This window comes from Ursus maritimus, unplaced genomic scaffold (assembly GCF_017311325.1).
Source record: "Ursus maritimus isolate PB19 unplaced genomic scaffold, ASM1731132v1 scaffold_9, whole genome shotgun sequence".
Taxonomy (NCBI): domain Eukaryota; kingdom Metazoa; phylum Chordata; class Mammalia; order Carnivora; family Ursidae; genus Ursus; species Ursus maritimus.
This window is the reverse complement of record NW_024427107.1, coordinates 55,503,711-55,520,602: the sequence shown is the minus strand read 5'-3', so window position 1 is coordinate 55,520,602 and position 16,892 is coordinate 55,503,711. Positions and strand designations below refer to the sequence as shown.

At 34.8% G+C, this 16,892-nt stretch overlaps 1 protein-coding gene across 3 annotated transcripts in view; it reads left to right on the top strand.

Annotated features, from left to right (window-relative positions):
- Nucleotides 1-16,892, top strand: part of CSMD3 (CUB and Sushi multiple domains 3) — a 1,145,609-nt gene that overhangs the window by 581,028 nt on the left and 547,689 nt on the right. The window lies entirely within an intron of this gene.

The following is a 16,892-nucleotide window of genomic DNA, read 5'->3' as shown; positions in this document are numbered from 1 at the left end:
AGCCTTAATTAGGATTAGGTTTGGCTGTCAGTGACAGAAAACCTCCAATGAGAGAATTAAACAAGATGTGTATATGGTCTGTTAAGTCATGGTTGCTCTGCTCCAGGAATTCCTCAAGGACTTAGGCTAATTACTACTCTACCATTCCCAGGATGCAGCCCTTGCCCTCAAGTTGCAGAATTGTGTCTCAGGCTCCAGCATGGTGTCTCAAACATTCCAGGAAGCAGGATGGGGGAAGTGATAAAGAAGGAGGGCAAAGGACAAGGACAGATGCAAGCTATTTCTTAAGAAAGATTCTCAGAATCTGCTACAACACACACACACACACACACACACACACACACACACACACACACACACGTTTTTACCATAACTTAACAACATGATCATACTCAGCTGCAAGAAAGATGAAAAGTACAGTCTTTAGGGAAACTTGGTACCAGCTAGAAATGCTACTACCATGGAAGAAAGGGTAATAGGACGTTTGAGAAAGGTATGACAATCTCTGTTACAAAATTAATATGTTAGGCACTATTCTAAGCTCTTTTTCTGTATTATCTCTCTTAATCTTCCCACTGACTGTATGAAGTAATTGCTATTATTATGTCTAATTTATATGTGCAAAAGCAAGTTTAGAGAACTTAAGCGACTTCTCTAAATTTGAAGGGTGAGTGAGTGGCCACACTAAGGAATAATTTTAAGAGTTATGATGGTTGGATGATACAATGGTGATGGTTCTGCTGCTGTTAACAAATTACCATAAACTTTGTGGCTTAGAACAACCCACAGTTTTTACCTTATAGTTCTGTGGATCAGAAGTTCAGTACAGGTCTCACTACAATAAAATAAAGGTGTCAGCAAGCTCTGTTTCTTTCTGGAAGCCCTAGGGAAGAATGTTTCCTGTTTGTGTTGTTGGAAGAATTCAATTCCTTGTGGTTGTAGAGTCAAAGTGCCCAGTTGCTTCGCTGATTCTGAGCTAAGAGCCATTCCTGGCTGCCTTCCTCCATCTTCAAATTCAGCAAAAGCGTTGTAGTCCTTCTGATATCACATTTGTCTGGCACACTCTTCTGTCTTCTTCCTCTATTTTTAAGAACTTGTGTGATTAGATTGGGCCCACCTGGGTAATCTAGGATAAATTTTCAATCTCAGAGTCCTTAACCTTAATCATATCTGCAAGTCCCTTTTTAACATGTAAAGAATTTGATTCATAAATTTCCTGGATTAAGGCATGGATGCCATTGGGATGCCATTATTCTGCCTACCACAGGTGGGAATGAGGAACGGCAAAGAAATTGGAGAGGAGAGGGCTTTTAAAGGACAATGTCTTCATCCAGCAGAAAAGAGCTACTCTAATTAGTAGTCATGATAGAGGAAAAGTGAGAAAGGCAAATTTTGAAGTTTTTGATTTGTGCCCCACTCTGTCACTTTCTTCTTCCCAGAGGGATCCCTTTATCTATAGACAGATTTAAATATCAATCAGTTCTAAAATTCCATGCCATTCCTATTTCACACCTTTCACTCTCTATCCCTAGCAGTGGATCATATTAGGATCATAGGAAATAGGGAATAGAAACATTGATGTACATCTTCAGTTATTAGTGTAGAAAAGTGTAGTGGGTATCCAGTTGAGGTAACTTTGAGACATAGTATTTTATTCAATCAGGGAATTCCTTTCCTGCTTCTGAAACTCCTCATCTAAACATCATGGTCTTTAATGGTGAAAAATACAGGCAGAAAGGGAGAGGGCAGTAAAACAGAAAATGAGAAGCATCTTTTGTTGAAAAGAGACGTTAAAACATCTTCAAACTAAACCACATACATCTTATATCTGTTAATTACCAGCTCTTTAATCATCATTCATCTCAAGTGCGAGTTCTGGAATGAGCAGTGTTCTTCCATAATAATGAGAAAGGGAGGGATGGTTATGAGTGAGCTTAGAAACCTGTCTGGAACAAATATTTAACAAATATTTGTTGTCAAATAGCTTGTGTAAATATCTATCTGTGTCAGCAAATATTGTTTGCAATTTTATAGTATCAAAATCACCTAAATGCAATAATATAATTAATTATAAAAATTTTTTCTTACTTAAGTGAAACAATTTTTAAATAGTTATTTATAATTTACTGTATGCAAGACACTGTACTGGCCTTAAAAATGCTGAAGCTGTTTATTCATAGCTTATGAATGATTCTTTTATAACTTTTTAAACAAGTCTTAATATAGTATAGTTTTTAAGATCATATCTCTTTTTGGTTGTAGAAGTTGTAACTCTTTAAAATCTGTTTTTCTTGTAAAAATCATTATTTTTCCGATGTATATTTTTATGCATGAAGAAGTGTAAGGAAACAGAGCTTAAAATCTCTCTTCTTTGGATAGGCTATCTCTTTATTCTAGGAAGCATTATATTTCTCTTATTCTTAAAATAACATTTGAATAACTCATTTCTTTGTCACATGCATTTTAGTTAATTCCATAATTACATGACCGATATTCTAGACTGCAGTTTTACTAAAGTTAGGTGTAGCTTCATTTTAACATCTTGAAGACTGAAGCAACACACAGTTTTGCTTTGTTTTTGTTTTTGTTTTTTTTTTTTTTTTTTTTTTTGTTTTTTTTTTTTTTTTTTTTTTTACACTAGAAGTGAATATTCCCATTAGCAATTACTGAGTTTTGGTATTTTACTTTCTCTTGAAGATCAAGCATCACTTATTGCACAGTTTAGAATAAAAAATAAAGGTTTATTTTACTTCCTTTCTATATTTTCCATCCTTAGTGCCAACATTTCCTCCTCTTCTAATATACAAATATCAAAGATGCCTATGTATATACAGATATACATTCTGTATAATGGTATAATGAATCACAGATCAGCACCAAAAACTTATCTGGGCTTATGTTTTCTCAGTAGTAAAATAAAAATAATACTGCCTTTCTCATAGGGATCTTGCAATGATTATATGAGGTAATACATGCAGTATACCTAGAATCGAGTCTGGGATAAAGGATATATTTATAAAATGTTGATAATAATATTACTGCTGCTACTGCTCCAACTAGTATTATCATCCTCACCATCAACATCACCACACCACACCACACCACACCATTCCGAGCGTGCTGATGCATCATGCCTCCACCACCAGTGTTTGAGCCTAGGTTCCTGCTGTGCAGCTAACACGTGCTCTCACACATTTCAGAACTTGGAATATCCTTGCGGAGACTCCCTGCTGATAGTAGTCATCAGAAGCCATCAGCAGATGTTTCTAAGAATTCTGAATAGGCTTCCGCCAAGAGAGACTGAAAAAGGAAACGGAGAGAGCTGTGTGCTTTTGCTTTCTGCCCATGAGATATTTTACCGCAGAGTTGAAGGTTATCTTAATGACAACCTCGGAGTTATGAGAATCACAGTTACCATCCTGGGACATCGTTTCCTGCCCCAGCTGCCCAGCACCTCCACAACAGCTGCAGCTAGCTAGTGAGGAGAGATGAGTGCATGATTGTTCCTATGTCTCCAGTACCTGCTCTTCTTAGCATTATAGGTTGTTTGGCTTCTGGAAACCTTTACCAACGTGGAGGAGAGTCAATTGGAGGATCTGATTATTCTCATACAACAAGAGTCACCCACGTTGCACGTATCATTGAAGTGCACAATTCTGGGTAATCTCTTTGCTCAGCATTACATATCTTGCTTGAATTTCAGCCTCCTCCTGACCTAAAAGTGTAACCAATCGCACTGTGTGATACCAGGGGAAAAGATAGCAGGCGGAGAGCAAAATCTGCAGATACAGGATGTGGTAGCTGCCTTTTTTTTTTTTTTTTTTTTTCCCCTCTTACGACCTCTTCCATATCCTCTTTATAAACTCTTAGTCTGTGATGATCTCTATTATATCAGAGCAACCATAGAAGATGTCATATATCTTAGAATGGCCAGATGAACACCAATATTATAAATTCTAAACTTGTCCCAGGGAATCCTACAATTCCACTGATTAGAAAGCTGGTCTACAATAGAGTCAATAAAAAAAGACTAATTTCCTGCCTTTAGGAAGCTTCCAGCTAGGGATTTAAACAAAAACCAGAAGAGTAAACACAGAAATTAATAGTCACATCTTGAAAGAGACACTGCATGGAATAAAAGGGAGCCTGCTTAGAATTTGTCAGTGAAGACCCTTCACAGCAGGGGAGATTTAAGCCACTATTGAAGGAGGACAGAAGACTTAGCAATGCAGAGAGGAGAGTGTCTGGGGCAGAATTAAAGTTGCTTGCAAAGGTCCATGAAGACACTGGTGTCTCCTAGATCTAAAAAGATGACAAGGGTCCTGTGGCATAGTGGGTAAGAGTATAATTGAAGAAATAGAGGCTGTAGAGCTGAATAAGACCCAGATCATGCAGGGCATTCTGGAATGTATCCAAAAACGTAATGAGAGGTATGACCTAACCAGCTGCCCTCTTACTTCATTCAGGTTCCTCTCAAATGTCATCTTCTTTCCTCCTCCATCACTGACCATCTCCATCACTCTCTGTCTCCATGCTTTTTCTTTATAGCACTTCATAACACTTATGAATATTTGAAGACCTTATATAGCATTATATTTTATAAAACTTTTCTGTCTTTTGTGTATTTTCCCAATGAAGGTAGGAAAGTTTGTCTATATCCTCAGCAATAGAATAGGGTGTGGTAAAGTGTAGGTTCTAAATTGATATGTAATTACAGAATGAATTAAATAAATTTAGAGTGTTAGGTAGAAGACTTACATTTTCTGATTTGTGTTCCGATGTAACATTGAAAAATTAAGTTAGAGGCTTATTTATTGAAGTGCAAGTCTCAAAAAAGGAAGCAATAGTATATCTACTTCTCCTCACTTTATCCCAACCACTTGCCACAAAGAGTATTCATTCATGGACCAGGAATCATTCTTCCTGGATAGCTGTGGCAAGCAACAGGTTCGGTAGCAAATAATTCCTATTGTACCCTAACTTCTTGGACTTCTACCTAAACTGCTTATTTAGGAAGATAATTTGGGAAATAAACAAGGTTTTCAATAGATATTAACTGATAAAAATCCATTAATCAATGACTGGAAGGAATTAAATAAACAAAAAGTTGACAACAAACACTATGAATTGAGAAGCTAATACCTAGCATGCTTCCTCTTTGGTGTCATAAGAAAAATGATAAGAATAAACAGGATAAGAATTAGAACCCACTCTGTGATTCATTTTATGTGTGTATAGTATCTGATTTTTCACTACCATGTTTGTGTATTTAGTCATTTTGACCTACTATAATTTTTTTAAAAGATTTTATTTATTATTTATTTGAGAGAAGTGAGAATGAGAGAGCACAAACCAGGGGGTGGGGTGAGGCTGGGGAGCAATAGAGGCAGAGGAAGAAGCAGGCTCCTCACTGAGCAGGGAACCTGATTCGAGGCTCGATCCCAGGACCCTGGGATCATGACTTGAGCTGAAGGCAGACACTTAACAGACTGAGCCACCCAGGTGCCCTGGACCTAATATAATTTTTAAATAATGCTTTAAGTCAAATATCACCTGTAAAAAATAGACGTAGATAGAGAAATAGAGAGATAGTTACTCTAGATCAAGCTGACCTCATTATTAATGAGGGACCAACCCAGTAAAATAGCCCTTCTTATAAAATTCACTTTAATGAGCCTCATTTATATTTGTTTTCCAAAAAAATTTTGATATGTACAACCTAACATATACAAATTTGTGATGAATACCCTCCTAAAACCAAAAACTTTATCAGTATTTCCTTCAAAATTCTTAAGTTGAAGTTGATAATTTATATGCATTATGAAATTTATATCCTTCAGTAGCTAAGCATAAATAAATGACAGAAAAGAACCAACAATTTTGTATGTTGTGTTATAGATTTAATATTTGATGCATTTTTTCATTTTTATGTAGCTTCTTCCCTTCAGTGAAACATTTGTAGTGCCATATTTAATCTGTCATTGTTACATACCAGCAAACCCCTAAAGGGGAAGAACACTATATAGATACAAAAGGCATAAAAATAAAACAAAGCTGAAAGCTTTTATCATTCCATCAGTATCTTCCTGTGTCTCCAGACTCCCCCTTCCCCGTCTCTAAAATATGAGCCCTTGTAAGAATTGAAACTATTAACTGATGCTGGCAGCAAAGTGGGTGAAACTAAAGAATCCCTTAGGCTGGCACTTCTCATTTTTGAATGGTCTAGTCCAGAGTCTTAGAATATATCTTCTATAATAAAAAATACAAGTATGATACTACAGTATCATACATACAGTATACAGTGTATAACCTTTCTGGAATATGAGTGGTTAATGCTTTCCTCTAAAATGAGATTAGTTTGACATGAATAAATGTTGGATTTGCATGTGTCAGATTTAAGACTTTTATATCTTAAAATATTTACCTGTTTCACAAATTCCATCTTTTTTTTTTACCTTTGTAGACTTCCTTTTTACAAAGATAAGCAAATTCAAATGATTTCTAAATAGTTATTGAACATTAATTTTCCATATACACAAGTAATACTTACATAGTACATATCACAAAACAGTCACATTTTAGGATTATTCTAAAATACATTTTTTAAACAAATACACTGCATATTCTGCTTTGTCCAAATTAGACTTTATACCCAATAAAATTTGATTAAATAGTCCTGTGAAGTATAGCTTTTTTTAAAAAAAGACTTATTTGTGAGATAGCGTGCAGGGGCAGAGAGAGAGGGAGAATCCCAAGCAGATTCCCACTCAGCCCAGAGCTCCATGCAGGGCTCCTGGAGGGTCTTGATCCCACCACTGACTCTGAGTTTGTGATCCTAGCAGAAACCAAGGGTCCCATGCTTAACCAACTGAGCCACCCAGGCTCCCCAAAGCATAGATTTTTGAGTTACTTTTTGAATAGTGGTTTTTCCCCCCACATTCATTCATTCATTTATTCATTTATTTTAGTAATCTTTGCACCCAACATGGAGCCCGAACTCATGACCCCAGGATCAAGAATTGCATGCTCTTCTAAGCCAGGGACCCCATTGAATAATGCCTTTATATGTATAAAAAGAAGAAAGGGGGAAAAATTACTATAATCATTTTTATGTGTGGTAAAGAAATCCAGATTGAGTCTACTCTTCTTAACACCTACTTTCACACCCAAGTTTAGGTCTTGATCTCTCTAACTCTGTGTGCTCTTCTTCAAATTCAGATTGTTCCCGCTGCCAAATGGAACATATGAAAAGCAATTACAACCCTGTCAACACTATATTCAAAACTCATTATTTGCTGCTACTCATTTAGAAGATAAAGTTCAAAGTCTATAACATGATGGGATCCCTACCTCCATCTTTAGCTTTCCTTCTTACTACTTCGTGTTTCACAGTGTAAATTACAGAAACAAAAAAGAATATTTTTTCCATCGTGACATTTTCATGCTCTCCCCTAGAAAGTTCTTACCCAATTCTCATCTTTACTTTACTTTGTAATGCCTGGGGATTCCCTCTTTGAGGTAATCTTTCCACTTTACACTCCAGTTGGATTGGATGGCTCACCACTCTGCTTCCATGTGACCCTGTGTCCATATCCCAAAGCTCAGGATGGGCTATAATCTTTATCTTGTTTCTGTCTTGTCTCCCCATTGGACTGCGATTGCCAAGGTCTGGAAAGTATATGAAAAAAGAAGTGCTTTAGTTACATGTCAAATTGATTATGTAACTTGGCATTGCATACCTTAAACTTAATTAAACTTTGAATATTTTATACATATGCATATATTATGCATTCTGGATTTCCTCATCTGGTAGCAAAAATACTTGTTAATATCTAAGTGAATTATTTTCATTCTGAAACAAACAATGGAGAAAAGCTGCTTCCAGGAAAGATAAATTTTTAAGCAGTGTAGAATTTGGGGAAGGCCCTCTTCTCTTTGAATCATAGTGGGGTTTTCAAAAAAAGAACTTAATTTTAAAGATCATGGTGAACAGATGTGAACAGCTGTTTTATGATGATTAGCTTATCATGGCTAATAATAGCTGCCATCTATGAGGGCCTACTCTGTATCAAACACAGTATGTGTTTTTTACAAACTTTCTTTAATGGAATGCCTACCTCAACTTTAGGCAGTATGGATTATGAGTACTCTTTTATAGATATCAGAGACTTTCCCCCAAATAATATAACATTCTTTGACAAAGATGAGACTTAAAATCTAGACGTTGTCCATGCCCTTAGCTATATCTAACCCTGGTCTCACTAATGAGTATAGTTTGGTATTAATATTAAAGCATCATTAATTTACTTATTTAAACACCATCAAAGATTCATTTGAATGTTATGCTGATTATATTAGTACAAAATGCTTTATACAATGGCTAGAGAAATACTGAGAAACTTCATCAGCTTTCAGATTTATGTTGATGCAAAGAAAATACAGATTTTACCATGGAAGATAAAATAGCTGAAACCAGTCGATGCTTCCTATACTTTTTTCCCAAGGAATTGGCATAATAATTAGTTCTTAGATTTCAGAACTTATCTTCTCTTGCCATCACTATTTAAGACATAAGACATATGCCCCACATCAAAGGACATATTTACAAACTGTGTTATTACATATCAGGTATTTGGCAGACAGACAGTATTTTATACATTGCAGACCTTTACTATGCAAATACTAAATACTGCGATGTTTAAGCATATAGATTGTGGTATTAGTCCAACCTGCTTCTGACTTTTGGGAGGATGTTTTCTATTGGATGCTGCTGCTCTAGGACTTCAGTGCCATTCTGTATTACAACCACTATTGCTTCTCAAACTGGATGTTTCTTATTTCTTTTGCAGCCCTCTGCCGGAATAGGTGGGGAAGCTTAGATCTCATGCCTATACTCTAAATGCAATTAGTGGTAGAGAACAGAATATCTGACCTTACTGGGGACTATGCTGTGCTTCTTACCAAGATTCTTAATTCTTTAGACACAAGGTGGATATTCAAGTGCTGAGTGGCCAAACTAATGTGCAAATATACACTACAGTAACTTTTAGTTAAGATAAGGCAATACATATATGGTACTGAGCCTAGTGATTCACATAATATAAATACTTGCTAATATTTCAAATTTCATGGGTAATGGATACAAAGTATATAATTTAGTGGGAATTCTACATGACTTCATGAAATGTAATAATGTAGAAGTCATGGTTTTAAATACCCTGTGAATGAAACGGTGAATAAAAATTATGAGACTTAGGTTATATACCACTTCTTTCAAAATACCTTATGAAAACTTACATCTTGAGCATTATGGGAAATGGATCTACTAAGTATTTAATATCTGATGCTGTTTACAGATTTCTCACTTCTGGAAAGCAGTGTTAAAATGCATGAGATTATTCTTAATTGACTACATGAGTAGCTTAAAAGTTTTTAACATAACTCTCAATAAGCAGCACTATGTAAGCCATTTGGAATCATTACTCTACAAATGGATGTCAAGAGAGTGGCTTATTTGGTTAAAAGAAATCAGGACAATTATAGATTATTTCTATATTTCAGGGGCATATTTTATTATGACAACTTTTTTTCAGCAGTCCCATGAGCTAAATGCAGTTTTCTTTTCTCACCCACAAATAAAGATTAGGAACAAATAAGAGAGGCAATGTATGACATTTCTTTCTCTACAAATATGTGTCATATTCTTCCAGTTTCCCTAGTAAATGTTTCAGCCCTACTACCAACTAAACATGTAGGGAAAGTGTTCATGTGACATTGATGAGTATTTGTTGATTTTTTATTAGATTTGCATTTATTAGATTTCCACATTAAAGAAAAATAAAGGGATAGAAAATGTCTATTTGGTCAATTCCATATTAAAGGACAATCCATAAAAAGGAAGTTTCACATCAGACTCCTGATGTTACTTATGACATTCTTGTGTAAATGTTGTATTGTTTTTCCAAATTATCTTTATGTGTTCTAATTTTTTTTCTTTTGGAAATATTTCAGTGTACTATTTTTGAGTTTATTATAATGTTTTATTTATATCAAAGTCTCCGGTTGAGGCAAAAGTAGTTTTTATTTTTTAATGCATAGATTTTGCTTCTAAAAGTCTATTCCAGTAAAAATATTTAAACTAACTCTACATGAATCAAATTAAAATGAATGCATTCTACAAATTCAGTCAGACTATTCCAGCTTCGCAGTGATTGGGTGTCATTGAAACTGTTCAAGAATTACAAGTGTCTAAAATTTCAAGTGACAGCTCAGTGGTTAAGTGCTTATCTGAAAGTATATGGACTAGTTAGTAATTAATTCATCACTTAATTTAAAATGAAGTAGGGTTCTCATTGTTACACATATACATGCATGAATCTCAGTTACAATTCAGGCAAAATAAAATCTACCATTAAATGGGTGTCTAAATCCTTTGGGACATGATTATACAATAATGACTGTCAGGGGTTTTGCATAGAAATAACAATCAAACTATCAGTCATTTATTCAATAACTAATTTATCTCTACTAGCTAATTAGGCTTTTAAAGGCATAAAAGGTAGACATTCCCTAATTTTAAGTGCAATATATTGTGAAATGGTTTGGGGTAAAGTGGATCATGGGATTTCTTCTTTGGATAAGATTACAGATGAGGTACTTTGAGAGGTCCTCCCACTGAAAAACGAAGGACATATTTTTCAGTGCATTTCTGGTTTACAAGAAAGCAAAGAAAATCTACAAGGCTATGCATAGATACTGTACAAACACACATAAATATATACACACATAATGAAAAGAACATGAGCTAAAATGAAAATAGGAGATTAAATGGGAGGAAAGCTTGGTTTTCCTTGCAGAAGATGGCAATAAATCTCTGGAATGAGAAGACTAAGACTGGGGCCTACTCTCCTTGGATCAATAGGTGAAGAAGCTAAACTTGAAATTTAGCATTTAGTTAAAACCCTCAGAGAATGTTAAAATGGCACCAGCTTGATAGTAACTCTTGGATCCAATTAGCATAAAATGAATAAAATTATACCCAGTTTAGGACTTCGGGATTCTCAAAGCTTAAGCTCAAATAACTACGGTTTTACTATTAAATATAACTAAATACATAGGGAAGCAAGCTATCATGAATGAGTCACTAGAAATAACAGAGTTTTTTTGGGAAATGAGGTCATTTGAAAACCCTCCAGTATATGGTAGAATTTAGAAAGTCACATGCATGTGCAGGACAAGGCACATGTTCAGAAGACCTGAAAAGACCTTAAGGTTTCACCGCTAGCTGTTCTATAACCCAGTGTAAGCACCAAGTGAAGGCTAAGGAGAATTGGAATGGTCTGGCTAAGTATTAAAAGAATGTCCCAGCACTGAGCCACTCCTCAAAGACTGGGGGAGGTGTTATCATGGTCTGAATATTTGTGTCCACTCAAAATTCATGTGTTGAAATCTTAATGCCCAATATGATGATATTAGGAGGTAGGCCTTTGGGAAATGCTTAGGACCAGAGGATTGGGGAAAAAAGAAAAAGGATTTTCATGGACGAAGAAGCTTGCTTTCACCAGACACCGAATCAGCCAGCATCTTGATCATAGACTTCCCAGACTCAAGAACTGTGATAAATTTCTATTGTTTATAAGCCATCCAGTTTATGGTATTTTGTTATAGCAGCCTAAACATACTTAAAATGATTTTTTAATAAGCTCCTTATATTAAAAAAAAAATTCCATGCAAAATATTGTATAGACACAAGTTAAACTTTCAACAGTCAAGAACAGCAAATCCTGGAGAAGGGAGAGAATCTGATTTCCAGAGTTACTGCATTATAATATTAACATGTCCAGTTTCAGCAACAACAGAATAATGGCAAAGCGTATGAAGAAGCAGGAAAGTATGGCCTTTCAAAGGAACAAAATGATTTGACAGAAACCATCCCTGAAGAGGTTCAGTCATTGAACTTATTAAACAAAGATTTATAGTGATTATATTAATTATGCTCAAAGAACATGGACAGAGAATTAAAGGGAACCATAATAATGATATATGAATAAAATGAGAATATCAATAAGGAGATATAAATTATAAAAAGAATCCAAATAGAAATTTTGGGAATTTAAGATACAGTAACTGGAATAAAAAACTAACTGGAAAATTTCAGTAGCAGATTTGATCAGGTAGAAGACAGAATTAGTAAACTTGAACAATTTCTGGACAATTGAAATTATCTGGTCTGAAAAATAAAAGGAAAAAAATAATGAAAAAAAACCCGAAATGGGCATAAGAGACCTGCGGGATATGAATAGGTGAGCCAAAAAATGTATTATGAGAATCCCATAGAGAAAGATGGAGAAGGAATATTTGAAGAAATAATGGTCAAAAATTTCCCAAGTGTGAGTAATACATGAATCTACACATCCAAGAAGCTCAAGAAACTCTAAGATAAACTCAAAGATAAACGCTAAGAGTTTCATACATGGACACATTTATAGTCAATTTCTGAAAGGTATAGGCAAAGAGAATCTTGAAAGCATTAGGAAAGGAGTCACTGGTCATGTGCAAGAAATCCTAAAAATATTAACAGCTGACTTTTAGTAAGAAAAAGACATGGAAATCAGAAAGCAGTAGGATGACATATTTAAACAATGAAAGAAAAAAATGTCAAGCAAGAATTTTATATCTGTCAGAACTATCCTTCAAGAATGAAGGTGAAATCAAGATATTTCCAGATAAATAAAAGCTAAAGAGCTCAGAAATAAATCCTTACATCTGTGGTCAATTGATTTTTGATAAAGGTATCAAGACCATTCAATGCGGAAGGAATTATTGCGTTAACAAATGGTGATTGAAAAACTGGATAGTCACATACAAAAGAATGAAATTGGATCTTTACTTGTACTATATACAAAAAATAACTCAAACTGGATTAAAGGCCTCTGTTTAGGGCTTAAACTATAAAATTCCTGGAAGAAAGCATAGAGGAAATTTTGCCAAATAGATTTGACAATGGGTCCTTAAATATGACACCAAAAGCATAAGGAACAAAAACAACAAAAGATAAATAGGATTTTGTTACATTAAAAGCTTTTAGGCATCAAAGAATACCATCATAAGCTTGAAAAGACAGCTTCACAATGGGAGAAAATATTTGCAAAGCATATATCTGTTAAGAAACTAATACTGTGATGAGTACTGGGTGTTATGTGCAACTAATGAATTGTTGAACACTACAACAAAAACTTACGATGTACTGTATTCTGGCTAACTGAACATAATAATAAAGTGTAAAAATCCCTAATATTTAGAGTATATAAAGAGATAATACAAATCAGTAGCACAAAAACAACCTAATTTAAAAATGGGTAAAAGACTTGAATAGCCAATTCTCCAAAGAAGATATGCAAATGGCCAATAAATACATGAAAAGATGTTCAATATTATTAGTCATTAGAGAAATGCAGTCAAACCACAATAATAGGCCACTTCACACCTACTGGGATGACTGTAATAAAAACAAAATAAAAATAAGCAACACACCTTCTAGGATGACTACAATAAAAACAAAACAAAAAATAACAACTGTTGAGAATGTGGGAAAACTGGAACCCTCACGTATTGTTGGTGGGAATTTAAAATGTTGCAACTACTCTGCAAGGTAGTTTGGCAATTCCTCAAAAAGTTAAACATAGAATTAATGTATGACCCAGAAATTTCACTCCTAGGTATATACTCCAAATAATTGAAAACAAATATTCAAACATTTATTCATATACAATCTTCATAGTAGCAATATTCACAATAGTCAAAAGATAGACACATCCCAAACATCTACCAACAGAGTAATCAGTTAAATGAAATGAACTATATACCTACAATGGAATATTACTTGGCCATAAAAGGAATACATTTGCTTCAATATTGATGAAACTCAAAGGTCTTATGCTAAGTGAAACAAATCAGACCCAAGAAGACAAATATTGTGTAATTCTACTTACATAAAATACTTCTAATAGGCAAATTTGTAGAGATAGATATCGTGTTAGAAATTACCAAGGTCTGGGGAAAGAGAAAATGAGTTATTGCTTAATAGTAACAGAGTTTTGGTTTGATCTGATGAAAAACTTTTGCAAACAGACAGTGGTAATGGTTGTACAAGCTTTTGAGCATAATGCCACCAAATTGTACACTTAAAAAATGGTTAAAAGCACAAATTTTCTATTATATATATGTTACATGATAAAAAATAGTAAAAATAGAGAAAACACATTTAAATAATTAGAAATAAAAACAGGACAAAAGTCCAGACTTAGCATAGACTAAAAGAAAGTGGATGAGTATATGACAATGAATATAAAGTATATGACAGTATATGACAAAGTATATGACAATGAATTTGAAAACTTTCTCAATGTTGAAATGTTTCTGGGAAAATTAAACTTACTTAAATTGACGGAAGGGAAAACAAACAAACCAAAAGCCTGAATAATTCTTAAAGTAAACAATAAGTTAGACCAGCAGTAAAAGCTTAACTCCTGCTCCCCAGAAAGAGGCTTAGATATTTTTATAGGCTAGTTCTTTTTATGTTTTGTTTTCTTTGAAAGGTTTTATTTATTTATATGAGAGAGCATGGCGGGGGTCGGGAGGTAGAGGCAGAGGGAGAGGGAGAAGCAGATTCACTGGTGAGCAGGGAGCCTGATCCGAGAGCATGACCTGAGCTGAAGGCAGGTGCTTAACCAACTGAGCCATCCAGCTGCCCTTTACAGGATAGTTCTTTCCAACTTTCAAAAACATAAATTATTCTCAAACTTACAGAAGCTTTTCTATGATGGAAATGAAAGTATACATGTGTCAGTTTATTTGATTAAAAATTTTGATATTAAATCAGCAAGGAAAACTAGAGAAGATGACTTCCTAGTCTTCATAAAGTATAATTACCTCAATAATATTCTTAATGGTGAAATATTAGAAATATTCCCTTTTAAATGAACTACAACTTAATGAGGCCAAATACACCCTTCTGTTAAACCTTGTACCAGAGATCCAGGGCAGTTAACATAAAAGAAATAAAGTCAGTCAGGGAAAAACAATTATCATATGGTTTCACTCATATGAGGAATATAAGAAACAGTGCAGAGGATCATAAGGGAAGGGAGAGGAAAATGGAATGGGAAGAAATCAGAGGGAGACAAACCATGAGAGACTGTTCACTATGGGAAAGAAACTGAGGGTTGCTAAAGGGAAGGTAGGTGGGGGAATGGGGTAACAGGGTGATGGGCATTAAGGTGGGCATGTGATGTGATGAGCACGGGGTGTAATATGCAACTGATGAATTATTGAACTCTACATCTGAAACTGATGATGTTCTATATGTTGGCTAATTGAATTTAAATCTTTAAAAAAGGATAAAAGAAATGAAAAATGAACAAGAGGAGCACCTGGGTGGTGCAGTTGGTTAACCCTCCTACTCTTGGTTTCAGCTCAAGTCCTGATTGAGCCATGCATTGAGCTCCACGGAAGTGGGCTTAAGACTCCCCCTCCCTCTGGGGTGCCTGGGTGGCGCAGTCGTTAAGCCTCTGCCTTCAGCTCAGGGCATGATCCCGGTGTTCTGGGGCTCGTTCTGGGATCGAGCCCCACATCAGGCTCTTCCACTGGGAGCCTGCTTCTTCCTCTCCCACTCCCCCTGCTTGTGTTCCCTCTCTCACTGGCTGTCTCTCTCTCTGTCAAATAAATAAATAAAATCTTTACCAAAAAAAAAAAAAGACTCTCCCTCTGCCCCCCACTCTGTACTCTCTCCATCTGTCTAAAATAAGTAAATAAATAAATAGGATAGACAATAGTCTAAATTGTTGTTTACAGAAGCTATCCTTGTTATATACTAAATTAAAAATAATTTACAAATAATAATAAGGAATAATAATAGGGGAAGTCTTATGAAGTGACCTAAATGTGAGCTCAGTAACCAAAAATAAATTTCATGTCTATGTACAAATAATGAAAAGGTGACAATATAAAGATATTTACCATTTGAAATAACAAAAAAAAAATGGGGCGCCTGGGTAGCTCCATTGATAGAGCTGCCAACTCTTCATTTCAGTTCAGATCATGATCTCAACGTGGTGAGATCAAGCCTCCCATCAGGCTCCACACTTACCAGGGATCTGCTTGGGATTCTCTCCCTGTGCCCCTCCCCCTGCTCAGGTGCTCTCTCTCTCTCTCTCTCTAAAGTAAATAAATAAATCTTTTTAAAAAAATAACAAAATATGTTTTTCAAAATGTGTATAGAAAAAGAGTATCTAAGATAAAGTCTTATAGCAGTTAAGCCAATTTTTGTTGGTTCAGGGACACACAAAGTGACCAATTTTGTGACCAAAATAACACAATCTAGAGCTCCCAAACCAACATCCTCATATATAGACTCTTGATATATGTCAGTCTGCCATGGGGGAATCCCTGGGGAAAGGAGGTCTGTTTATTCAATTAATATTGAGACAACTGCTTATTTATATTGGAGTTTTAAAAAAAGGAATTTAAAAAATTTTTTTTACTAGTTTTCTATTATTGCATATGTATCTACTTCATACATTTTATAAAAGTGAATTCCCCAAAAATAAAGATTTGAAGAAAATATCTTTATGACCTTGGGTCATAGGCAATGCAAAAGTGTTACTTATAAAATAATAGATTAAAAGTTCTACATTGAACACTACATCAAAAACTAGTGATGTACTATACAGTGGCTAACTGAACATAATAAAAAAGATAATTATAAAAAATGTTCTACTTTAGCAAAATTAGTAATTTCTTCTCAAAAGATTTAAAAAAGAAAGTAAAAAAAAGCAAGCTATAAACTTGAAGAAGATATTGCAACACACATAACATGTAATAGATTAGTATCC